Genomic DNA, 27,318 nt, shown 5'->3' with positions numbered 1-27,318 from the left:
TTTTTTTTTTTGGCAGAATAAAATCTTTATAGTGGCCTATAAGGTTCTATATGATCTGATCCCCTCTTAGTTCTCTGACTTCATCTTTTACCACTTACCCCATTCTCTGCTCCATTTCCTTAGCTTCCTTGCTTTTCCTTTATCAAGGCTTCCCTGGTTGCTCAGATGGTAAAGAATCTGCCTCCAATGCAGGAAACCTGGGTTTGATCCCTGGGTTGGGAAGATCCCCTGGAGAAAGCAATGGCAATCCACTCCAGTATTTTTGCCTGGAGAATTCCATGGACAGAGGAGCCTGGTGGGCTGTAGTACATAGGGTCGCAAAGAGTTGGGCACGACTGAGCGACTAACACTTTCACACTTTGTAAATCCAAGGTTTTCAGCTTAAATATCTACCAGTCATTGAAATAGAAAAATCTGGAGGGACTTTGGTTTTTGAAGGCAAGATGGAGTCTGAGGTGGGGACAAGATATCCAGATAGTATTGTCCAGTAGGCAATGGGAGATGCATAACTGCATCCTATGAAAATGGTTAGGACTGGAACTGTAATCCTTTTTCTTTTTTTTTTTTAAACCTATGGGGTAACATACATATAGAAAAATGCACATATCATAAATACAGAACTGTTGAATTTTTACAAAATGAATGTACCCTTGATGTAGCACCTAAATCAAGAAAGAATTATTACCATCATTCTTGAAGGCCCCTGGTGATGAACTATAATGTTTTAATTGGCATTTGTTCTGTGTCTTCTTTGATTGTAAACACTTTGAGACAAGGACCATACCTGTTTCACATATCATGGTAGTCTAGTAAGGTGATTTTTGTTGATGATTGCTCAGAGGAGTCTTACTTTCATTAGTCATCCCAGGGTGAGGAAAGTGTTTTCTCTAGAACTGTACTCATAGGACTTTCTGTTGATTCTAGCCAGTCTTTGTTGTTTTCCATGTCTCTGAACTCCTACAGTATTAAATGTCTACACTTGATTTAATACTTCATCTATGCTATCCGTGGTTCTTTAGTTTTTACCATGTGTTCAGTTCATATCTCTATTAGAAAATAAGTTCCTTGAGGTTGGGAACCTTGTTATATACTCCTCCCTCCCTCCTTCTGTTCTTAAAATAGAATTTACTGTGGCTCTGATTATACACATGTGAGGTGTGCCTGGCCAGGCCAGCCTGGCTCACATGGCTTGTATAATACGTACATCTCTGGGGCCTGCTCTCTCTAACTGGGAAGTGCCCACCCCAGGGGTTCAGTCCAGCTTCACAAGGTCCTTGGCCACCTTTTTCTCAGTGTGGTTGGCCTCCACCTCCTGCTGATATTCCTTGTGATTCTTCTAGGCTAACTCAGTCTTCGCCTATCAGCTCTCAGTCTCTAGGTCCTCCCAGTTGTCATCAATACCAAGAGTCTGGTCTTGGCTGGGCACCAGCTCTTGATGTGCTGACAGGGCAGCAAAGGGATCACCTTTGTCTCTAAGCTCTGGTCTACCCCAGTTATAGTCACTGGCCAGCTGTGCATCCTCAGGGACAGCTCTGGGAGATGTGCTCCTGCCAACTTTGCTCCCATGAGCCCTCAGCTTCCCAACTGTTTCAGTCTGACTCTGGGGATCTGTGGCTGGATTGTTGCTCTGCCCAGCCCAGGTGTCTTGGCCCTCAGTACTGTAGCAGTCTTGCTTGGTCGACACACATTTGATCTCCTACTTGAAGCCGCCCCAGGCTTCGTCCTCCCAGCACTGCTGTCCTCTTCTGTATCCTTGCCCTCCTCTTTTGTGTCTCCCAGTGGCCTGAGGTCGTGGGTATGGCAGGCATGGGGTGGGGTCTGGGGCAGGATGTCCCTCAGGCACAAGTCTCTGGGGGAGGTTGGTCTTGGCTAAGCCATGGGGTATGCGTAGATCAGCATAGAAGTGAGTGTCGCGACTCCTGTCATGGCCCAGCCTGCCCAGCTGGCTACATGAGAAATCCACTTTGGCCAGCTGTGTGGGGTCCTCTGACACAGATTCCAGTTTGGACAGGCAGCTTTGAATGGCCTTGAAGGCCTCATCCTGCGTGGAGTTCTCAGAACCCACAGTGAGGCTGCAGAGCACAGGCAGGGAGGATCTTGTGGGCTTAATTGTTCATCGAGTGAAAGTTATGGGTGGCAGTGAAGCCCAAAACACATGTGACTTGAGATGATGCAAATAGGTCCTTAGTGGCCACCTAGAGGCAGAGGTGAGGCCTCTGTGTCTTGTGCTGGTATTGAAATAGGAGCTGATTTTGCCCAGGCAGATGGTGTTGCAGCTGATGGGGCCCTGTTTGTCCTTGGCCTGCAGCTGTGCAAAGAGCTTCATCAGCTCCACAGTGAGGTTGTCCTTGTTCAGCTTTGGGGCCAGGAGCAGCATGGACTTGACCATCTGCTCCTAGGGATCATGGAGAGCCTATTCCTACAAGGTTGCCATGTAGAAGTATCATAACCAGGGAGAAGCAAACACGCTGTGTCTTATTTCAGGGACTGTTCCTTTCATTGAAAATGATTTTTAAAAAAATTTATTTTACTTTGTTGTTGTGTGCAGACTTTATCTAGTTGCAGCGAGCAGGGGCTACTCTTTGTTTCGGTGTGATTGCAGAGGCTTCACTGCCCCATCGGCTGCACCGCCACCACTGGCTCCTCATCGCAGTGGCTTCTCTTGTTGCAGAGCTCAGGCTCTAGGTGCGTGAGCCTCAGTAGTTGCAGCTCATAGGCCTAGTTACTCTGTGGCATGTGGAATCTTCCTGGGCCAGAGATTAAACCTATGTCCCCTGCATTGGCAGGTGGATTCCCATCCACCATACCACCAGGGAAGTGCTTCACTAAAAGTGGCTTATCAAATGTATAATTAAATGCAATTTAGCTTTTATGAGATTTTCTACATTCGCTTTTTAAAAAAAAATTCTTCATCAGAGAGTTCCCTGGTGGTCTAGTGGTTAGGAGTTCAGGCTTTCACTGCCATGGCCTGGGTTCAGTCACTGGTAGGGGGACTGAGATCCTGCAAGCTGTGTGGTGTGACCAAAAACAGAGTGTTTCAGACAGGGTTGCTGATAAAAATTTTAGTGCATAAAACCTTTTCTAAATTTCAGGTTGTTTCCCTAAAAGCAATACTTAAGATACATCTTTCTGAGGCAGAGGCTATGAACATTTAAAAGCTATTGATTATAAAAGCTACATATGTTCATTTTAGAACATATGAAGAATACAGAAATATTATATAGATGATAATTAAAGTCAGCTGTAATCTTGCAATGCTGTGATAACCAGTGCTTTAACATTTTGGTGAATTCCTTTCTAGAGATACCTATCTATCTATCTGTATATCTTATGCATTTAAAAAACCAATTGGAGTGGGTAGTGGGTCTTTTCCAAAGAGATTATACTGCTTTATAAATATTTCCATAGGCAAAGTATGCTAATTTTCTGCACACTTGACAGGATTAGGGATGCATTCATTCATCATTCACTGACTAAATGAATGCTTGTTTAGAGTGAAACTCTCATGGGATCACATAGAGGCCAAGCCTGAGAGACTAACACTTTCATTTTCATTTGTCTCCATACCTACAGTTAATCTCCTATCATTTTTTTTTCTTGAATTTAATTAGGTTTTTGACCCATTAGTCCTCTAGAATTATACCTTGTGACCGTCTGTCTCCACATTGTTAGTCTAGTGGTCATTCCTCATTTCACATGATCTGTCAGCAGTTTTGCCACAGTTGATTACTTCCCTGTTCTTGAAACCATTTTTCCATTTGCTTCTAGGACATCACATTCTCCTAGTTCTCTTCCTATAGCAGGGTCTGTCCTCCTTGGTGTTTCCTAGTTCCTCCTAATCTTCCTCTCGGTGTTAGAATGCTCCAGGGCTCATATCTTGGTCATTCCCTTAAAAAAAAAAATCTTTGTGGGAGTTCCATGGTGGCTTTAGGATTCCAGGCTTTTATTGCCATAGCATGGATTCAGTCAGGAAACTGAATACTATAAGCCCTGTGGCACAGCCAAAAACCCTAACTTTATTTCCTGGTCTCATTTAGTCTCTTACACTGCTGCTGCTGCTAAGTCGCTGCAGTCGTGTCCATCTCTGTGCGACCCCATAGACGGCAGCCCACCAGGCTCCTCCATCCATGGGATTTTCCAGGCAAGAACACTGGAGTGGGGTGCCATCGCCTTCTCCGAATCTCTTACACTGATGACTCCCAAATTTATACCTCTAGCTTTTGCCTTTTCTCTGAAATATACACTCATATTCAGTTGTCTACCCAACTGTTAGATATCTAACAGGATTTCAAACTTGACCTGCCCAAAACTGAGCCCTGATCTCCTACTGCCCCCAAATCTCCAACTCCCCTGTCTGTGCTCACCTTCCTCCCAGGAGTGAGCAGTTGTATAGTGGTTATGCTGTGGTTGTCTTGCCTTGGCTTCCTTAATTGCCTATGTGATTAGCTATAGAAGTGGCTCAGAATCAGACAACAGTTAGACCTTAGGTTTTGGCATACTCAGCAAAGATGAGTGGAGATACTTAGGGACTTTGGTGGACATTAAGAATCCTCCTCCCCCATTAAACTCTCTGACTTCATTTTCATTATTGTTCCTCTATATCCCTTCTCTTCAGTCCTAATGTCTCCTTGCTATCCCTTTATCCCCCAAACTGCCCGGGAAAGCTCCTGTCTGAAGACCTTCTCCTTTTGCCCTCAATCTTTCCCAGCATCAGGGTCTTTTCCAATGAATTGGCTCTTTGAATCAGGGGCCAAAGTATTGAAGTTTCAGCATCAGTCCTTCTAATGAATATTCAGGGTTGATTTCCTTTAGGATTCACCTGTTTGATCTCCTTGCAGTCCAAGGGACTCCCAATAGTTTTCTCCAGCATCACAATTCAAAAGCATCAATTATTAGGTGCTCAGCCTTCTTTATGGTCCAACTCATGTCTGTACATGACTAGTGGAAAAACCATAGCTTTCTCTTGTGGCTCAATTGGTAAAGAATCCACCTGCAATGCGGGAGACCTGGGTTTGATCCCTGAGTTGGGAAGATGCCCTGGAGAAGGGAAAGGCTACCCACTCCTGTATTCTGGCCTAGAGAATTCCATGGACTATAGAGTCTACGGGGTCACAAAGAGTTGGACACGACTGAGTGGCTTTCACTTTGACTAGGACTTTTATTGGCAAAGTGATGTTCCTGCTTTTTGATACTCTGTCTAGGTTTGTCATAGCTTTCCTTCAAAGGAGCAGTTCAGTTCAGCTGAGTTGCTCAGTCATGTCAGACTCTTGGCAACTCAATGGACTGCAGCATGCCAGGCCTCCCTATTCATCACCAACTCCTGCAGTTTACTCAAACTCATGTCCATTGTGTTGGTGATACCATCCAACCATCTCATCCTCTGTCGTCCCCTTCTCCTCCCGCCTTCAATCTTTCCCAGCATCAGGGTCGAAAACAAAGAGTGTGTAGAGACCATAGAGTTTAGGAAATCATAGGCATATGGTTCGTTCCTTAGGGCTTGGGAACGGAAGAGACCTCACAAAGTATGTTTAGCTGAAGAGATAAAAGGAGAGGGGGAATGCTGCAGAGGATCAACATGTAGGTAATTTGCAAAAGATGAGAATTAAGTAAAGGAGATTAAGAAGGAAGTCAATGGTAGAAGAATAAGGAGAGGGGAACACAGTAGAGCCCAGGGGTGAAGCAAGTTTTAGGAAGGGTGAAGTGGTCAGTGGTGTCAAATACCTTAGGTTAAAGGCCAAAAACTGAAGGATAAGAACTGAAGAGTGATTATTGAGTTTGGCCACTAGGAATTCATTGGTGACCTTTAATAAGAAACGTTTTAGTGGAGTGATGAAAGTGTAGTACAGGTGCCTTCAGTTGTAGACTCTAAATGTTTATCAGTGAAAGGATGAGGGAAAGTGGGTCATAGCTTGTGGGACAAATAGAGTTGAGAGAAAAAAGATTTTTTTTTTAAGAAGGGAAGACTTGAACATATTTATAGAATGAGGAGATGGAGTTAGAGGAAAGGCAGATATTGTGGGTGAGAAAAAGGAGTTAACTGAAGATTCTACAGGAGGTTGGGGGTTTTAGTCTTAAGAGTTTCAGTGGGGATTAGTTTTAGAAAGAAGAAATACATTTTCCTTTATGATGAATAGGAAGGAGATAAGAATGGTTGAGGACAAAGGAGTAGGAGAGAGAGGAGAAAATTTGTAGGCTATGGTACCTGATCGTCGCTTTTAGCTATGGGATTTATAATGAGAACAGCTTAGGTTTTACATGATGTAAAAGAGCATAAATGCTTACCTTGCCTGTTTCATAGACTTGGTGTGAGTTAAAAATGAAATGAATATATGTTAAAATGCTTTAGAAACTTAAAATGCTGTACAAATCTGTAGCCTATTGTTAGTAGTCAAGTGTTGGAGAAAGCCATTTGCTTTATAGACTATATAGTTTACTATATCAAAATACTCCAGATAGCAAGAAGGTATAGAGGATTCTGGTGTGTTTGGACCATAATGTTTGGTTCCTGTGTCTTTATCTTGTAAAGAAACCTTTCCAAATATAAATCAGGCATGCATTTTATTAAGTACTGCTGCTGACATTAGCACCTGAAATCATTTAAAATGCTGACAGTGGGAATAATTAAGGGAAAATGTGTGGGAAGAGATCTGCTTAGAAACAAAGTGAATTTTCTGTAGTTTAAGTTTGGCTTGAGATGGCAGTAATTCTACATTCTCATGTGTATTTTCAGCTAGTTCACTTCTCATAACTTTTGAAAAATTAAACTTCAAGTTTATTTATGAATTTTTAATAATTTAGTGCTGCAGACTGATGAATGTTTAGCTCTTTTCTTTTCCATGTGTCCTCATGACACATAGGCATAGTCCTTTTTAAAATCATGTATAGTGAGTTTATCATATGGTACTTAGTAAAAAAAAAAATACAAAAGTTTTTTTTTGTAAAAAAAAAAAAAAGTGCTTTTCTTAGCACTCTAGATTCTTTTAGAATTTTCATTACTTTGCCCTTGCTTATCATCAGTCCTAGTTTTCTGTTGATGATTTATGGTGTTGAGGACGACTGGAGAAAATCATGTAATTGAACTAATTGTTCCATTACTGATACATGCTGCTTAGTCTAATTTGGTCCTTGAGTTTTGGTTAATTAGCATGAATGTTTCATGGGCTACTGACTCATACTCATTCTCTCTAGAGAAGTGCATGATGATGTTTCCTTTTGTACCCTTATGCATTTATTCAAATAAATTTGAGTGTATGCTGTGTGCTGGCCAGCATGTTAATGAGTAGAAAAATTCAGGAGGGAGACAGTAACAGTGTCAAATACAGTACATTGGTATAAAAAAAAAAAAAAGACAGGAAATATACTCATTTGGTGACTAAGAAGTCATGGTGACCTTAAAAGCAGTTTCAGTAGGGGGCTAAGGGTGGAATCCCCCTCACAGTTGGTGGAAGAGTAAATGGCAGGTGATAAAGGAGGCAGGGAAGAAGAGGATAGAGAGAGGCAAAGGGGAAGAACCAAGAGGTTGTGGACCTGGAACTGTGGTGTTGTGGTCAGGTTCAGAGAATGGGTACAAATCTGAAGTTGCTGCTGAGATATTTAAACGTCCAACCATAGGCTCTGGGTTGGAGGAATCAGGATTTGAGGGACAAGAGGTTTCTGTAAAGTAAGTAAATTAAATAGAGTAAGTAAAGTCTGAGTAAGATTTTTGTGAGCTCTTGGAGTAATCGAGGGAGAGCTGTTTCAAATGATGGTGTGATTCAGAATAAAGAGCCGAAAATAGATGGTTAATATAGAGTTGAGCTAAGAATCCTCGGAACTGAAGAGGTCTGTGCATTCTAGTGGACATTAATTGGATGGGTAATCTTCATGGACACTGAGATCTCCCAAAATTGTAATAGGAAACTTAGTAGAGAAGATTACTTGGAACTGGGCTCCTACATTTTCAGTGAAGGAGGAAGGTATGACTAAGGGATCAGAAGATGCTAGTGATGAGGAGAAGATGTATCTTGAAAGTGGGGCCATGAAGGAGGGTGATCATGATCTGGAAGCTTCAGTAGAAAGGCAGGTGAATGGCAATCACTTCTGGCTGTGTGGAGATACAGATTACAGTGAAAAGAGAGAAGTGAGAAAATCTTTATATTCCATTTATAGTTATCATAAAATATTGACTTTATTCCCTGTGCCATACCATATATCCTTCTAGTTTAATTATTTTATACATAGTAGTTTATACCTCTTAATTCTCAACTCCTACTTTATTCCTTCACATAGATAAGCACTAGTTTGTGCTCTGTATCTGTGAGACTGGTTTTTTTTTTGTTGTTGTTGTTATATTCACTAGTTTTATTTGTTAGATTCCGCATATAAGTGAATATAAGTATTTGTCTTTCTGTGTCTGATTTACTTAGCATAATCCTCTCCAAAGTCCATCAATATTGTTTTAAATGGCAAAGTTTCATTCTTTTTTTATGGCTGAGTAGTATTGTGTGTATGTGTGTGTGTATAACTTTTTCAGCATGTATGTATGTGTGTGTTTGTGTGAAGATATATCACATCTTCTTTATCCATTCATTCCATATTTTGGCAATTGTTAATAATGCTGCTGTGAACATGGGGGTGCATGTTATCTTTTTGAATTAGTGTGTTTTTTTTTTTTTTTTTTTGGATATATTCCCAGGAGTGGAATTGCTGGGTCATATGAAAGTTCTGTTTTTTTAAATTATTTGAGGAACTTGCATTATCAAGTCTGTGTGTGTGTGCGTGTATAGTTGTTCAGTCATGTATGACTCTGTGATCCCATGGACTGTATCCCGCCAGGTTCCTCTGTCCATGGGCTTTCCCAAGCAAGAAAACCAGAGTGGGTTGCCATTTCCTTCTCTAGGGGATCTTCCCGACCCAGAGATTGAACCCACATCTCTTGTGTCTCCTAATTGCAAGCAGATTCTTTACCACTGCACCACCTGGGAAGCCTCTATCGGGTCTGTAGGAAAAGCTAATTTACAAGGCTATTCACTGTTCAATAATAGTTGTTTAGGGCAGTTCTTCTCATTCACAAAAATTTTAGCTCAGAAAATTACAGTAAAATGTTACCACTGCTAAGCCTGCTACTTAGTGGTAGGGCAAATCAGGATATTCATCTTCTATTTCTGACAAAAATTCATGAAATCAAGGATAGTAAATCCATGAGAGGGAAGTTAATCACTGACACTACTAGTTGAATAAAATAAGATATTCAGTTATTTTCTGCAAAGTGCCTTCTGATGAATAATGCAGTGAATAACTGTAGGCTTTAAACTTCCTAAATTTTCATAAACTTTGTAAATTTGTCCAATTAAGCCCTTTTCTGCCCACGTGTATTTTTACCCTATTGGTTGTAATGCATCCTAGCGGATTCTACTTCAGTTCCGTTCAGTCGCTCAGTCATGTCCGACTCTTTGGGACCCCATGAATCACAGCACGCCAGGCCTCCCTGTCCATCACCAACTCTCAGACTCACGTCCATTGAGTCGGTGATGCCATCCAGCCATCTCATCCTCTGTTGTCCTCTTTTCCTCCTGCCCCCAATCCCTCCCAGCATCAGAGTCTTTTCCAATGAGTCAACTCTTCGCACGAGGTGGCCAAAGTACTGGAGTTTCAGCTTTAGCATCATTCCTTCCAAAGAAATCCCAGGGCTGATCTCCTTCAGAATGGACTGGTTGGATCTCCTTGCAGTCCAAGGGACTCTCAAGAGTCTTCTCCAACACCACAGTTCAAAAGCAGCAATTCTTTGGTGCTCAGCTTTCTTCACAGTCCAACTCTCACATCCATACATGACTAGTGGAAAAACCATAGCCTTGACTAGACGGACCTTTGTTGGCAAAGTAATGTCTCTGCTTTTCAATATGCTGTCTAGTTTGGTCATAATTTTCCTTCCAAGGAGTAAGTCGGAGAAGGCAATGGCACCCCACTCCAGTACTTTTGCCTAGAAAATCCCATGGATGGAGGAGCCTGGTAGGCTGCACTCCATGGGGTCTCTAAGAGTCGGACACGGACACGACTGAGCGACTTCACTTTCACTTTTCACTTTCATGCACTGGAGAAGGAAATGGCAACCCACTCCAGTGTTCTTGCCTGGAGAATCCCAGGGACGGGAAGCCTGGTGTGCTGCCGTCTGTGGGGTCGCACAGAGTCGGACACGACTGAAGCGACTTAGCAGCAGCAGCAAGGAGTAAGTGTCTTTTAATTTCATGGCTGCAGTCACCATCTGCAGTGATTTTGGAACCCCCCAAAATAAAGTCTGACACTGTTTCCACTGTTTCCCCATCTATTTGGCATGAAGTGATGGGACCAGATGCCATGATCTTAGTTTTGTGAATGTTGAACTTAAAGCCAACCTTTTCACTCTCCTCATTCACTTTCATTAAGAGGCTTTTTAGGTCCTCTTCATTTCTGTCATAAGAGGGGTGTCATCTGCATATCTGAGGTTATTGATATTTCTCACAGCAGTCTTGATTCCAGCTTGTGTTTCTTCCAGTCCAGCGTTTCTCATGATGTACTCTGCATAGAAGTTAAATAAGCAGGGTGACAATATACAGCCTCGACATACTCCTTTCCTATTTGAAACCAGTCTGTTTTTCCATGTCCAGTTCTAATTGTTGCTTCCTGACCTGCATATAGGTTTCTCAAGAGGCAGGTCAGGTGGTCTGGTATTCCCATCTCTTTCAGAATTTTCCACAGTTTATGACTCGTGATCCACAGAGTCAAAGGCTTTGGCATAGTCAATAAGGCAGAAATAGATGTTTTTCTGGAACTCTCTTGATTTTTCCATGATCCAGCGGATGTTGGCAATTTGATCTTGGTTCCTCTGCCTTTTCTAAAACCAGCTTGAACATCTGGAAGTTCACGGTTCACGTATTGCTGAAGCTTGGCTTGGAGAATTTTGAGCATTACTTTACTAGTGTGTGAGATGAGTGCAATTGTGCGGTAGTCTGAGCATTCTTTGGCATTGCCTTTCTTTGGGATTGGAATGAAAAGCTGACCTTTTCCAGTCCTGTGGCCACTGCTGAGTTTCCCAAATTTGCTGGCATATTGAGTGCAGCACTTTCGCAGCAGCATCTTCCAGGATTTGAAATAGCTCCACTGGAATTCCATCACCTCCACTAGCTTTGTTTGTAGTGATATTTTCTAAGGCCGACTTGACTTCCTATTCCAGGATGTCTGGCTCTAGGTGGGTGATCACACCATCGTCATTATATTGGTTGTGAAACTCTTGTTTTGTACAGTTCTTCTGTGTATTCTTGCCACCTCTTCTTAATATCTTCTGCTTCTGTTAGGTCCATACCATTTCTGTCCTTTATCGAGCCCATCTTTGCATGAAATGTTCCCTTTGGTATCTCTGATTTTCTTGAAGAGATCTCTCGTGTTTCCCATTCTTTTGTTTTCCTCTATTTCTTTGCATTGATCGCTGAGGAGGGCTTTCTTATCTCTTCTTGCTATTCTTTGGAACTCTGCATTCAGATGCTTATATCTTTCCTTTTCTCCTTTGTTTTTCGCTTCTCTTCTTTTCACAGCTATTTGTAAGGCCTCCCCAGACAGCCATTTTGCTTTTTTGCATTTCTTTTCCATGGGGATGGTCTTGATCCCTGTCTCCTATACAATATCACGAACCTCAGTCCATAGTTCATCAGGCACTCTATCAGATCTAGTCCCTTAAATCTGTTTCTCTTCAGGTTGCACTAAATTAGTGTTTGGGAAGTTTCTTTGAAAATATTCTTGTCTATATTCAGATTATTCACACAGGCTAATTATCTGACTCATCAAGAGCCAAGGAAAGGACTCAAAATCATTTGCCTTGGTATTGTATGGTTGTTTTTTAATTAATGAATGAAATAGTTTTTTGTTGATGTTAAAATCAAATGTCTTCAGCTCCTTGAACTACTATTTTTTCCAAAAGGTTTATAATCTCAAATTTATTTTCTCTAGACACATTTCTTTGGTATAGTTATAAGTTGATTTAATTAACTCACCATTGAAAAAGCTTTCCTTGTGGCTAACAAATGAGCCACTCACAAGCTTATTTTGGTTCCATCCTCATTTTTATTTTTGTGAAGAAAATCAGCTGTGAAGAGATCCTCTTTTTAAGTTTTCTAATTTTTCTGATTGTGTTTTCCCATGAGTTGGAAATACGGTAATGACTGCTTATTCTGGTTCTATTGATGTATTTTGTATTCTTTCAGCACAGCTGTAGTATCATTGCATAATCAACCTAATGCTTTGTCAATCTAGTTTGATAACAAAATTATCTAGACTTCATTGTATCTTAAAAGTATAATATTTGAAGCTCAGTTTTATCTTCTTGTTTTGACTTAGGGTATGCACTGGTAATATAAAATATAACACATAGGGATAAATGTAGTGCCTGAAAAGCTGTCGTCATTATTGCGTTATTGTAATTTGTGGTGCTCTGAGCAGCATTGCAAAACCATTAGACTGCCTTATGTGATCCATTAGAAATGCTGAAGTCTTGCATGCTGTCTTAGGGTTTTGCATACTGTCTTACAGTATTCCTTCATGAACTTCTTAAAAGTCTGTGGTCTTGTAATTAAGAAGTTGAGATCTAAGATGTTCCTGCTGCTGCTGCTGCTAAGTCGCTTCAGTCGTGTCCGACTCTGTGCGACCCCACAGACGGCAGCCCACCAGGCTTCCCGTCCCTGGGATTCTCCAGGCAAGAACACTGGAGTGGGTTGCCATTTCCTTCTCCAGTGCATGAAAGTGAAAAGTGAAAGTGAAGTCGCTCAGTCGTGTCCGACTCTTAGCGACCCCATGGACTGCAGCCTACCAGGCTCCTCCATCCATGGGATTTTCCAGGCAAGAGTACTGGAGTGGGGTGCCATTGCCATGTTCCTGAGCTATGTTTAATTCGACATGTCCAAAATCGATGCTGTTGTCATTGCCTCTATCCCACTTTATTCTTATCCCTTTCACATATGCCTCCAAATCCAATCATCTGTCTCTTGTTTATTAATCCATTGATTCTGCAAATATGTGAATGCCTGATTTATATTTAGCACCAGGCCTAAGTATATAATGATATACAAAGCAAACACAGTTACTCTGTTCTCTTAAAGGTTATTCAGTAGTATAGCAATTTAAAAGTGTGAACTTTGGGTTCAAATTTTGACTCCTTACTGCTTTATGACCTAGAGCAAATTACTTAACCTCTCTGTACCTCAGTTTCATCTTTGAAGTTGAGAGAATTCTTGCGTCATTGGTTACTGGGATTAAATGAGTTAATATACGTAAAATGCTCAGTAAATGTTAGCTTTTATTATTTGTGGAGGAAATAGACATTATATGGTCACAAGTAAGTGATCACACATATTGATTGATAAGTGTTATGAAGTAACAGAACAGGATATTTTGAGAGAATTTAGAGTTGGCAGTAGGGATAGCATTGAGATAGTGGCATTTACACAGACTTGAAAGATGAATAAATGTTGACTGAGGGTTTGTGAGGACTAGAAGCATTTCAGGCAAAAAGAAAAGGTGATGCAAAGGCCTCAGAAAGGGTTAGGGTTAGGAGCATTTGATGAACAGAAGGTTGTTGTGTCTGGAGTATAGTACATTATGTGGAGACTGCTGCTACTGCTAAGTCGCTTCAGTCGTGTCCAACTCTGTGCGACCGCATAGATGGCAGCCCATCAGGCTCCCCTGTCCCTGGGATTCTCCAGGCAAGAACACTGGAGTGGGTTGCCATTTCCTTCTCCAGTGCAGGAAAGTGAAAAGTCAAAGTGAAGTCGCTCAGTCGTGTCCGACTCTTAGCGACCCCATGGACTACAGCCTACCAGGCTCCTCTGTCTATGGGATTTTCCAGGCAAGAGTCCTGAAGTGGGGTGCCATCGCCTTCTCCGTGGGGAGACTAACGTGAATGCAAAGATCTGTAGGTCATATTAAGGAGTTTGGATTTTATTCTGAGTGAAATGAAAAGCTAATGGAAGATCATAAATGGCAGAGTTGGCATGAACCGATATATGTTTAGAAAGTGCCGCTTGCTGCTGTGTGGAGAATAGACTAGGGAAGAGCTAGAATGAGCGCCTAGAGATCAGTCTGTCGAAAAAAAGAAGCCATTGCAGTGGTTCAGGGAAGAGCTGTTGTTATTTAGGATGGCAGTAGCGGAGGTGGAATGAAATGTGTGGATTTAAAGTGTTTTAAATTGAGTGCCTCTACCACCCTTATGGCAGAAAGTTAAGAAGAACTCAAAAGCCTCTTGATGAAAGTGAAAGTGGAGAGTGAAAAAGTTGGCTTAAAGCTCAACATTCAGAAAATGAAGATCATGGCATCTGGTCCCACCATTTCATGGGAAATAGATGGGGAAACATTGGAAACAGTGTCAGACTTTATTTTTCTGGGCTCCAAAATCACTACAGATGGTGACTGCAGCCATGAAATTAAAAGACACTTACTCCTTGGAAGACAAGTTATGACCAACCTAGAAAGCATATTCAAAAGCAGAGACATTACTTTGCCAACAAAGGTTCATCTAGTCAAGGCTATGGTTTTTCCTGTGGTCATGTATGGATGTGAGAGTTGGACTGTGAAGAAGGCTGAGCGCCGAAGAATTGATGCTTTTGAACTGTGGTGTTGGAGAAGACTCTTGAGAGTCCCTTGGACTGCAAGGAGATCCAACCAGTCCATTCTGAAGGAGATCAGCCCTGGGATTTCTTTGGAAGGAATGATGCTAAAGCTGAAACTCCAGTACTTTGGCCACCTCATGCAAAGAGTTGACTCACTGGAAAAGACTCTGATGCTGGGAGGGGTTGGGGGCAGGAGGAGAAGGGGTCGACAGAGGATGAGATGGCTGGATGGCATCACTGACTAGATGGATGTGAGTCTGGGTGAACTCCGGGAGTTAGTGATGGACAGGGAGGCCTGGCGTGCTGCGATTCATGGGGTCGCAAAGAGTCGGACACGACTGAGTGACTGAACTGAACTGAACTGAACAACTAGGCTTGCCTAGTAGCTCAGATGGTAGGAGCATCCACTTGCAATGCAGGAGACCCGAGTTCAATCCTTGGGTTGGGAAGATCCCCTGGAGAAGGAAATTGCAGCTCACGGCAGTAATCTTGCCTGGAGAATTCCATGGACAGGGGAGCCTGGCTGGCTACAGTCCATGGGGTGGCAAAGAGTCAGACATGACTGGGTGACTAACACACACTCAAAAGTGCTAGGCACTGTAATTGAAACTGAGGGTACAATGTTGAGGTTAAAAAGGATACAATTTCTAATTTAGTCAGTTTGTGGGGGTGGTGGGATAGGGGAAGAAATAAGACAATGAAATAATTATACAATTAAGTATAAAAATTAGAACTGTGGTAAGTTCTAGTAAGGGCAGTTATGTGGTGCTTTTTGAGATCATATCATGGTCAGTAAGTCAGGGATGTTGAAACAACAGGAAACTTTGGTGATTGGCTAGACCTTTGGGCAGGTAAAGAAGAGGCAAGTGTCAAGAATTGAGTTTCTGATGTGAGCAAGTATGTAGGTATATATAGAGAGAAGTCTGATTAGCTTCTAGTCTTGTCATCTTCCACGTGGTCTTAACCAGTGGCCAGAAGTAGTTTTCTTAAAACATGTGAATTTGAGTATTTCATATATCTTCTTATAATCCCTTGAATGACATTTTTTAGGTTCTCAGTTTCTTTAGTATAGTATTTTAACATTGAATAGCAACAGGCAGAATCCCACATTGTACATTTTTGTCTTTTCTTTCTTATAAGATGAATTTCCACCTCTTATTTGCTAGGTTATATGAAATATGGCCCACAGACTTTTTTAATTGTAGCCATATTACAGTACTTGTGCCCCCTGAAATGTGTTCTCTCTTCTGGCTTTACACAGGCTGCTTTCTGTCTGAAGTGCTATTCTTCTGTACCCACTATGCCTGCTGCTCTTTCATACCTTGTTAATTTCTAGTCATTCTTCACTTTTTCTGGGAGTTCTTTTCCAACCTCTGTCATCTGATTTTGTTGTTGTTCAGTCGCTCAGTCATGTCCGACTCTTTGCAACCCCATGGACTGCAGCATGCCAGGTTTCCCTGCTTTAACTATCTCCCTGAGTTTGTTCAAACTCAGTGCCCATTGAGTTGATGATGTCATCCAGCCATCTCATCCTCTGTCGGCCCCTTCTCTCCTGCCCTCAACCTTTCCCAGTATTAGGGTCTTTTCCAATAAGTAGTTCTTCGCATCAGGTGGCCAAAGTATTGGAGTTTCAGCTTTAACATCAGTCCTTCCAATGAAATATTCAGGACTGATTTCCTTTAGTATTGACTGGTTTGATCTCCTTGCAGTCCAGAGAACTCTCAAGGGTCTTCTCCAGCACCACAGTTCGAAAGCATAATTCTTCTGCACTCAGCCTTCTTTACTGTCTAACTCTCACATCCATACATGACTACTGGAAAAAGCATAGCTTTGATTTAGTCTGATTTAGCTATCCTTCATTTGTGCTTCTCTTTTCTCCCTGGACAGAAAGGCATAAAACAATAGCTTTATTTTTTGCTGTCATTATTGATTATCTGATAATTGATTGCAAGCTCTTAAGAGCAGAAATCACGTCTTGTTTTTGTGATCTGTGTGTGGTAAATACACAAAAAAATGTTTGACTGGAGGAGTTAATGAATTCTATTTTATGTCAGGTACCTTTGCACAAACTCTTTTCTAATTAGGATACCTTTCCTCCTTTGCTTTGTCAGCTTCTGGACATCCTTTATTTAACGCTAAGTCTTCCGTGATACTTCAGTGACAGTTTCTTCATTCTCTGTGCTTCTCTAGTTTTTCTTTTGTACACCCCTGATAAATGTTTGGCAGTACAGAGTAGGGATCTAAATGTTTGAATGAGTGAATCATGAGCATCATGGAGTTATAGACTGGATAAATATTTCCTCAGTGTCCAATCCATTTCTTAGGGTAGGTTACGTCTACATGGTACTAATTGTACTTGTTGCATTGATCTTCATTATTTTATAAAGACATCCCTATCTCCAAATTCTAAATAGTTTATTGTAGTTCTCTTTACTGACTATATAGCTACTGCCTTCATTGTTTTTCTTTTCTCTCCCATTAATTTTATTTTTCCTTCAGGAACCAGCTCAAAAGTCCTCTCTTCTTTGTAACCTTTTAGAATCCCTAGACTGTGTGCATTCCTATGGTGTTCCTAGAAGGATTTTTCCAAACTGCCAAAAATAACTTTGCAATATTATTATCCTGTCTTTTCATCTAGAACTCCAGGGGACTTATTTTTTTTCATTCTTCTATCCCTGGTTCGGTGCCTTGCACATAGTTGGTGCTTAACACATATTTCTTAACCGATTATATTCTTATTTAGAGACTGTTGGGTGGAAATAATCTGGAATGAAAAATATCAGCTCTGTGTGTAATCTCTACAATCTATATATAGATAATTTGGATAATGTACTGCATTCAGCTTGCTTGAATAATCTTTATATTCTGTATTTCAATACATCCTTTTCCTTTCATTTAATAGGTATTCCCTGCCCTCCAGTGGTTAGATCATAGCTAACATTTTTAGTAAGGGTAAAGATTATACAATCCTTTTTCAATGTTTGTTTTAAAGTTATATTTAAAATCTCAGATTTACTTCTCAGATAAACAAGTTTTTTTTTTTTTTTTTTTTTTTAACCCCACTGTTTTTCCCTTGGATCATCGAAAAAGCAAGAGAGTTCCAGAAAAACATCTATTTCTTTTTTATTGACTGTGCCAAAGCCTTTTGACTGTGTGGATCACAATAAACTGTGGAAAACTCGGAAAGAGATGGGAATACCAGACCACCTGACCTGCCTCTTGAGAAACCTATATACAGGTCAGGAAGCAACAATTAGAACTGGACATGGAACAACAGACTGGTTTCAAATAGGAAAGGAGTACGTCAAGGCTGTATATTGTCACCCTTATTTAACTTCTGTGCAGAGTACATCATGAGAAACGCTGGACTGGAAGAAGCACAAGCTGGAATCAAGATTGCTGGGAGAAATATCAATAACCTCAGATATGCAGATGACACCACCCTTATGGCAGAAAGTGAAGAACTAAAGATCCTCTTAATGAAAGTGAAAGAGGAGAGCGAAAGAGTTGGCTTAAAGCTCAGCATTCAGAACACTAAGATCATGGCATCTAGTTACATCACTTCATGGCAGATAGATGGGGAAACAGTGTCAGACTTTATTTTTTTGGGGCTCCAAAGTCACAGATGGTGACTGCAGCCATGAAATTAAAAGACACTTACTCCTTGGAAGGAAAGTTATGACCAACTAGACAGCATATTAAAAGCAGAGACATTACTTTGCTGACAAAGGTCCATCTAGCCAAGGCTATGGCTTTTCCAGTAGTCATGTACAGATGTGAGAGTTGGACTGTGAAGAAAGCTGAGCGCTGAAGAATTGCTGCTTTTGAACTGTGGTGTTGGAGAAGACTCTTGAGAGTCCCTTGGACTGCAAGGAGATCCAGCCAGTCCATTCCTAAAGGAGATCAGTCCAGGGTGTTCATTGGAAGGACTAATGTTGAAGCTGAAACTCCAATCCTTTGGTCACCTGATGCGAAGAACTGACTCATTTGAAAACACCCTGATGCTGGGAAAGATTGAGGGCAGGAGGAGAAGGGGATGACAGAGGATGCGATGGTTGGATGGCATCACCGACTCAATGGACATGAGTTTGGGTGGACTCCGGGAGTTGGTGATGGACAGGGAGGCCTGGCATGCTGTGATCCATGGGGTTGCAGAGAGTCGGACACGACTGAGCAACTGAACTGTTTTTCCCTCTGATATGCTTGAAGCATAGCTTGACCTACCTCTTCTTTTGTTACCATGAGCCACTATGTATCCCACAGTGCTTCTTAAGTATGCATTGATTGAGTGGGTGGCTCACTCAATCTGACCTTGGTGCTTGGTTTCACTGCATTGTTCTCACATACCTCTATCAAGGGTGTAGGATCTTGCCACAGTGGTAAAGGTATCTTGTTTTCAGTAATACTCTCTGCGCTCCACTAACACATATACTCAGAGTAGCCTCCTAATCATGTGCCTGTCCTTTAGTGTGGATTGGGGTGTCTCCTGGCTCTAACATCCTCTTCCCTTCCACTGTTTCTGATGAGGAAAGGCTGACTCTTGACTTCTTGGCAAGGTGATTTATTGCCCTGTCCCAGGCTGTCTCCAGAAGACCAAATCTTAGCTATCCAGGGAGCCTGGTATATGGCTAGCAGTCATTTCTAAACACCTGCTGCAAATTTTCAGTGTTATATCATGAAATAAGGACAGTGGAGTACATTTTTCTTCTATCTAAATGTATTAAAAATAAATGACTATTATTCCTCATGAGATATGGTCTCCTTGATTTTTGGTCTTAAAATACCCATTATTTTGGGAATTCCCTGGCGGTCCAGTGGTTAGGACTCTGCACTTCCATTACAGGAGGCCCAGGTTTAATCACTGGTTGGGAAACTAAGATCCCACAAGCCATGAGGAGTGGCCCCCCCAAAAAAATAAATAAAAAAAGTCCATTCTTTAAGAAAGAATGGTTAATAGTAGGTGGTATACTCTGTAAGATAAAAAATCTGCTCACCTTGTGATAGTCATTTAAATCTTTTGGGGAAATTTTACTGTTTTGTGGTGTACTAGTAGTCTCGGACGGAGAAGGCAGTGGCACCCCACTCCAGTACTCTTGCCTGGAGAATCCCATGGACGGAGGGGACTGGTAGGCTGCAGTCCATGGGGTCGCGAAGAGTTGGACACGACTGAGCGACTTCCCTTTCACTTTTCAGTTTCATGCATTGGAGAAGGAAATGGCAACCCACTCCAGTGTTCTTGCCTGGAGAATCCCAGGGACGGGGGAGCCTGGTGGGCTGCCGTCTGTGGGGTTACACACAGTCGAACACGACTGAAGTGACTTAGCAGCAGCAGCAGCAGTAGTCTTGGAACCACTATGTTGATCACCATAGCTCATTTCCATGAGGCAGTGTGCCCTTCGTGCAAATTAAGCATGATTTCTTTCTTATGCATTTGCAGACAAATTTTCAGTGTATTTTTCTGTTACAGATTTCTTGATTTTTGCTTGATTCCAGTCTTGCAGTTTACTCTCAGTCATCTTCTTTGGCCAGTAGTTCTAGTTTTTGTTTTTGTATGCTCCCATGTGTGTTTTAAATCCCTTTGGTGCTCTAGGCTATAAACTTTTTCCTGTCCTTCTTCTTATGCTTTCCTGGATAAGATGTTTCTTCTGAGGGCTCAATACTACATTGAAAATATTTATTGTTTACTTTTCTTTTAGACCTATTCTGTTTTTGCTTTGTAATCCTTCTGAAACTAGCTTTCTGAACTTCATTTATTTTACTGATTTCTGACATCTCCCTCTTTAAATATTACTAAAACAAATTCAGTGTTATCCTTTCATCTTGAAGATATTTACTGATTTTTTGGTATATGCAGATGGCAGTCTCTGTTATGACTTGTTGCTTTTGTTACCAGATGATAAATTACGGAATCACAGAATTTTTCCCAATGCAAAGAATCTGCTTGCCTTTGTTGATTTCCCAGGTAATAGTCAGTTAAAAGTCACGCATGCAAAGGCAGTCAACAACTAGTTGGATTTTCCTTCAAAACTGTTCTTACCTCTTGAAGCATCTGCCCTGTCAATAATATTTATCCATTCCTCTCAGGAGAAATTAATTTAAGACTCCATGGTACTACAACTAAAACTGGACACTTTTGGAAAATGTTGGCCAAAGTAGGATGTTTGTTTGTTACTATTAATGTGAATATGGTATAAAGTAGTATGATCCTGTTTTCCAAATCCCAAATTTTTACACAGTAATTCAATATTTGATATTTAGACTTGCCTAGAAAACTGGGACCTATAGTTTCATATTCATTTGTTCAACAAATATGTGTCTGGTCTGTTCCAGGGATTGTGCTAGGCGCTAGAATAAAAAACAGTCTAGTGGGCAAAACATTCATTAATGCATAATTTAAAAAATAATTACAGTTGTGGCAGGTGTTGTAAGAAATACATGGTAGTGTGAGAGCACAAAATAGGGAGACATCTGATACTGATGATTAAGGAAAGTTTCTTGAAGAAGGAGATTTAAATCTAGGCATGAAGGATAAGTAAGTTAGGTTTGAGGCATCTGAGAAGATCTTAGGCAAAGGGTAAGAAATATGATTGTGCAGGCTTAAGATATGGGGCAGCAAGAGGAAATGGTGTTTGTTCATGAACTTTGATAACATTCCACCACATTTGTTTCTCTTTTCCATTCTTACTTTTATTAATAGATATTAAGAGATATTTTCTAAAATATGCTTTTAATCATATTACTATACTGATTAAGAAAGTTATTTTTTTAAGAGTTTTTTTGGTGTGGACCATTTTTAAAAAGTATTTATGGAATTTGTTACAATATTGGTTCTACTTTCTGTTTTGGTTTTGGCTGTGAGGCATGTGGGATCTTAGCTCCCTGACTGGGGATTGAACCTGCACCCCCTGCATTGGAAGGCAAAGTCTTAACCACTGGACCACCAGGGAAGTCCCTGATTAAGAAACTTTAAAGCTATTCATTGGATAGATTATTAGAGCTGCTTCAGGGCAGGAGTCCTGCCACTTTTAAGACCTGCCACTTTTAAGTTATACATGTTGAGCCAGTTGTACTTTATCTATATGAGTTGGTTTTAGTTGCAATAATAAATAGTAGGCCAAGATGGAGTTGTATATAAGCTGATATGATCCCTTCTTTTTTTTCTGCCTAGCACATAAGTTTTTAGTGAAACGTGGCTACTAAAAGTTGTTGTTGTTGTTGTTTTTGGTTAAAAAACAAAAACAAGCCGCTTTTGTGACCTAGTCTGTATGTAGCTCATATTCTAAGAATAGCCTTTATTGTATTGAATTAAGATATTGTACTGTTCATGGGGTTCTCGAGGCAAGAATAGACCTTGGAAAAGACCTTGCTCCTGGGAAGGATTGAGGATAGGAGAAGAGGGGACAAGAGAGGATGTGATGGTTGGATGACATCACTGATTCAATGGAAATGAGTTTGAGCAAACTCTGGGAGATGGTGAAGGATAGGGAAGCCTGGCGTGGTGCAGTCCATGGGATCGCAAAGAGTTGGATGCGACTCAGCAACTGAACAAGAGAGTATAAACGGGATAGCAACCCAGGAGTTATGAGGAGTGGTGCTGGTCTCATCTGAAGTGTCATCATTTTCTCTTTTAGTCATTTGAGGGAGGTATGTCTTCAGTAGAAATTGGAACTGGGAAGGTGGGATCTGAATAAACTGGATAAGGAGTATAGTTTGTCTTGCTGGTGGATTCTGTTTAAGTTGTGCCAACTCTTTGTAGTTCTAGTGCAGACATCTTAACAGTACATCAGTTGCCTGTCTTCTCTCCTCAGCATATACAAAGCACTCAAATATTTGTTGAGTAGGAAAAATGTTCATGTAAATGGATAGGGTTTATGTGTTTATAAAGAATCTTGGTTCAAAACTGTACTTTTAAGCCAAATTTAGCATGCATTCTCTATCCCCACCCCCCTAATATTTAGTAAAATCTCTCTGAAAGCCCAGCAAAGGAAATCCAAGGGAAAGCTTTTGTCTCAGGCTGGATGAATAAAGTGAGTTTAGAGCTCATTTCTCTAACTGAAATGAGAGAATTCCAATAGAAAGGAGCAGGATCTCCTGGCACTTGAAGCTCAGCCCCAGTGATTCAACCACTCGGTCCCAATGATTTAAGTGGATTCAACTTAAACAGAATCCACCAGCAAACCGATGTCATGTGGAAACTCCTAGAATATTCCAGAACTGGGCAGAGACATAGTCACTGAGTGTTCTTCAACTGAACCACTGAGGTCTGCCTGTGAAACTCAAAAGCATCAATTCTTGCAGTTAGTTTGGAATTTTAAAAAGTTGGATTATATAAGGCTTTTAAAGGAAGTCATTCTTATATATGCAAAGAATACACCCAAGGATCCCAGTCTGAGAAACACTGCATTAAACACTGAATGTAAACACAGAGGTTACTTGAAGAATTGTAGCTCATTTGCTAAAGAATCTGCCTGCAGTGCAGGAGACCTGGGTTTGATCCCTGAGTTGGGAAGATCTTCTGGAGAAGGAAATGGCAACCCACTCCAGTATTCTTGCCTGGAGGATCTCACGGACAGAGGAGTCTGGCAGGCTACAGTCCATGGAGTTACAAGAGTCGGACACGACATAGTGACTAAAGAGAGAGAGAGAGAATGATGTTAAATCAAAAATAGGCCACTAAAATGGTGTGGCAATGTTATTTTTAGATTACATATAAAAACATTTTATAAGTTCTCAGATTCTTGATAGTACATCTCTAGCTCTTTATAGGTTAGGCAGATTCCACTCTGAAAAAATACAAGTAGTTTACCTCTCCCACCAGGAGATCCAGTGCTGAATCTTGAATTTTTTTAAGTGCCTGGCATTTCATAATGTTTTCTTGGTGTAGGGAGAGAGAAGCAAAAGAAAACTCCATTCTCCCTCACCACCAAGGTGCCCTCACAGATTCTCCAATGTTAACTTGTTCTTTTGGGGATGCATCTCTGGCTAGACAAGGTTTTTAACCAGTCATCGTTCATTTAGACTTTAGGATTAGATGCTTAAATAATAAGTCAACACAAATTTTATTTTTGCTTCAGAAAATGCAAATTTTGTAAGAGGAAACCTTAGACTTTGAGAGGAAGGCATTCTTGGATGAGGTGGGAGATTCCGAAAAGGTGGCTTCCAGGAAAGAGGTTCTTGGGGTCAGGGAAGAGGAGGAAGGTGTGGAAAACTTATTTTTCAGTTTTGCCTAGGATCTTGCATATTATTCTTTTGTTGCACTGGTAATGCTGTGGTTGAGAGTGCTTGAGTGGGGGGCTTCAGAGCAACTTAAGAAGTCGTCAACGTTAGCCTGCAGGTTTTCCATTCCATACTGATTTCAGCAGTTTCTCCTCAGGAAGAGCAGAAGGAAGAGAAAGAAGACCCTTCCTAATATGCCTGGAGTCCAGCATAGATTAATAAGTCTTGTTGGATAAGCCTCTTCCTCTTGACTCTTCTCTTGTAATCTCCTCTTTCTCCTTCACAGCGTTTTATATTAAGTCACCTAGCCGGTAATAGGTTCTCACTATTTGCCAATTCTTCTAAGAGAGTGACAAGAAAGTGGAAACATGGACCACAGTTTATGCTCTCTTACTTCCTACTTCTCTTTTGCCTCTTTTCTCCCACTTTAAACGACTGTCTTTTTACTGGATGTTAGCAGAGAAGAAAGAATGGCTTGTAAGGGGGATAGGCAAGGGGTAGGGAAGAAGATATTTTTGATATTTGGTTGGGAGAAATATCATACCATCAAGTTAATTCAGCAGTTGCTTGAAACATACTTTTTTGTTTGTGCCTCATAGCTTAAATATCTCGAACAAACAAAAATTAAAAACGCAGGATCAGGGCATTAACCTTGGATAATACGCTCTATGGTGCAAAATTCTCATTTTCACGTTTTACTGTTTTTTATCGACATCTTTCTATGAGGTGAGCTAGTAGCAATTCTTCTTCCCCTCACTTGGCACTGAGGTTTTCGGACTCCTCCCTACTTTACTAGTGGTCTTCGGTCGTGGATGTTGCTAAATTGATCACTCGTCTCACAGGATCTTTTCTTCAAGGTTTCCCGACGTCGTGGTCCTCTCCAAGACCACAGCACATTGGGGAGGAAGATCTCAGATTCTTTTGACGGGCTAGTAAAGCCTTGGAGGCTGCGGAATCTCACGTGGGTGGGGCTGGGCGCAGCAGGGGCGGGGCCAGCGAGGAGCCCAAGGGAAAAGGTGGCAGGCACAGATGAGAAAGCCCGCGGGCAAAGGTTTCACAGTTTTCACGAAGGCTTCGTGTGCGAGGCTGAGGGAATTGGGATGCCTCCCTCCTGCCTCGCCATTCTTGATTCTGGAAGCTTCAGTAGGCTTTTCTCGGTTGGTGGTACCCGGAAAGGCAGCCGCTTCAGCTCCAGGGGCGGGTCCCAAGGGTCTTGTCGCAGCTCCCGGGCCGTTTGGCCTCCTGGCGTTGGGGGAGGGGCGAGGGAGGTGCTGCTCGCGCCTTCTTTTGCGCTTGCGCGACGGGCTCTGAGCGGGTAGGAGCGCGTGCGCGATGACGTGTACGTCCTATGCGCGCGCAGGCTCTTCAGCTGGAGCGGACACACGGTGTGCGAACCGAACAGAATAACCCGCCCCCAGCGGGATGTGAAGGACTCCGGGTGAGGCCGGCCACGCCCCGCACGGTAACTCTCGGGCCCGGGTGGAGGGCGTCTCCTTAGTACTGGCCGGATTGGAGTTTTCCGAGAGTTTGAAGCTCTTGTGTATTTTTTACGGTGTGAGGAGCGTTCCACTGAGCGATCTTCGCACGCCCCGGCCAGGCCGGGCCTTGCGCGGGGCCGCCTTTGGCGCGCGCCTATGGTCTTCTGAGCGAGGCTGCGCATGTCACCTCGCGCGCGTCCCCGGCCTCACTTCCGCGTCGCGCGGCGAACTCGGAACATCGACGCCAGCCAGAGCGGCCACGAGGCGGGCGGGGTGAGAAGCGCCCATGGCGCAGCCCTGCCCTCGCGTGTGTGGGGTGCTGCACCGCATGGTACGATCCGCGTGACGCCTTCCAGCCAGTCGTGGGGCTTTAGGTCGAGAGCCGTGCTTGTGCGCTTTGCCTTTTAGAGCTCAGGTCTCGGCGTTCCAAAACTCCGAAGGAAACGGTGCTGACCTCGCTTTTCTAAGGAGCTGTGTGCAGCATATTGACACCTGTATAAACCTTTCGTCTAGCATGTAATTTCCTGACAAGTTGTTTGAAGCAAGACCGCGAGTTTAATAAAGAAGGAGGTCGAGGAAGTGAGCTGTATAGGACTGGGAACTTGGTAAACAAAGGACCGGTGGTTCGTAAGTGCAGAAATGAGGGCGGGGAAAACAGGTGGGAAGAGCAGGTGATATTTTCTTTTCCCCTCTGTGGGGCACCCTTTGGCCAGTTCTCTGTGTGGCTTCCCGCCCCTGTTAAATGGTCAAGCTCTGTGCCCTCAGCAGTAGGTGGGTCTGGGATAGAAATACACCGCTCTGAGTACTAGCAACCAAAGTTAAGGATTCTGCTTGCGAGGAGTATAGAACATTTAGGGATTATTTCAAACTGGGTTGAGAGTGGGAAGTGGTAGTGTCTTGTGAAGATTTTTGTTCTGCCTTCGGAACTCTGGAGATGCCATGCCTCCTCTGGCGACGATGGAAGCAGGGAAGGCGAAGGAGTTCTGAAAAGAATAGTTACTGATGGCAGAACAATGTGAATAACCAAAGCGCTCTTCCTTCTGAGGGAAGACCACTCTCCCAGAGTTCGCGTCGCAGGGGCAGACACGTGGATCAAGAGATCTCTCGAGCCCACCCGCGCGCTGCCTTGTGTGTTTTAAAGCACACCAGGCTTCTGCGGCAGAGTCCCTGGCAAATGCTGCCTGCTCTGCCTCTTTTTGGGCACGACGCCGCGGCTAAGGCTGCAGGGAAAGTGCCTGGAGGTGGCGTGACGGCTGCTGGGAAAGAGGGCCGGCCTGGGAGGGCCGGACGGCTTGTTCTGTAGTCGCCACGGTAACCGAATGCGACTGGATCCCGCCGAGTGATCCGCGGGTTCCCGCTGGCGGCACGTGATTTGTCGGTCTCCCCTTCCTCAGAAGTGCTTTGCTTGAGGCATTTTTTCACGTGGTTCTTGGCTAGCTAGCCTCTGTAGTTGAAAAGCGGTGATGTGGGCCTTGGTAGTCGACGGCGACTGCGGTTCTCTGAGACTGGCAGGAGGCCTCTTCGCGCTAGTCCTTCTTGATGCCAGAGCTATGTTTCCAGCTGTTGTGTGAGTTGAGTGGGTTGGATGCACCTTCCAGAAAACACATGCTTAGGATTTGAGAAAACTTAGTGCCCTGCGTACCTTGACATACTTAATCCAAGGCAAGGTGGCTATTTGATTGCTGTCCATTTCTGCCATAAAAATTAGTTCTTTAAATTCTACTTAGGCAAGTATTAGGGACTTGCTAGTTTGCTAACCCTGAGTTGTGGTAAAGGGATCATTCCTAGGAATAGAATGCTCCTGAAGCCTGCATTAACGAATGGTATTTGGTGAAAGAAAGGGGTGGGATGGGCTACTATCTTAGATAAATGCAACTTCTTGCCTTAAAACCTAAAAGCATTTCAGATATATTTTGAAATTTACCTTTCAAATTTAGGGTTGTAGTCATGATAAAATGCCCAGGGTATAGTTTCTGGTCCAGAGTAAGTGCTTACTATAGATAGTGAGTACCATG

The 27,318-nt window shown here is 42.4% G+C and overlaps 1 protein-coding gene and 1 pseudogene across 13 annotated transcripts in view; one reads left to right on the top strand and one right to left on the bottom strand.

The window, feature by feature from the left end:
• MGA (MAX dimerization protein MGA) overlaps positions 1 to 27,318 on the top strand; it is a 146,006-nt gene that overhangs the window by 19,122 nt on the left and 99,566 nt on the right. For 4 of the 13 annotated variants that reach the window (XM_044925190.2, XM_006066222.4, XM_044925193.2 and 1 more), the window contains exon 1: positions 23,241 to 25,287. The exons of 2 other annotated variants lie outside the window; for them this stretch is intronic. The gene's annotated coding sequence lies outside the window, so the exon portion shown is untranslated. Of the gene's footprint in view, positions 1 to 23,239; positions 25,288 to 25,329; positions 25,635 to 27,318 lie in introns of those variants that run through there. 7 more of the 13 variants (XM_044925191.2, XM_025295875.3, XM_025295866.3 and 4 more) reach the window with 4 other exon arrangements.
• LOC102411312 lies at positions 1,253 to 25,485 on the bottom strand (annotated as a pseudogene).

Source organism: Bubalus bubalis, chromosome 11, assembly GCF_019923935.1.
Source record: "Bubalus bubalis isolate 160015118507 breed Murrah chromosome 11, NDDB_SH_1, whole genome shotgun sequence".
NCBI classification, from domain to species: Eukaryota; Metazoa; Chordata; class Mammalia; order Artiodactyla; family Bovidae; genus Bubalus; species Bubalus bubalis.
Note: the sequence above shows the minus strand (reverse complement) of the source record. Positions and strands in the feature narration are given on the sequence as shown.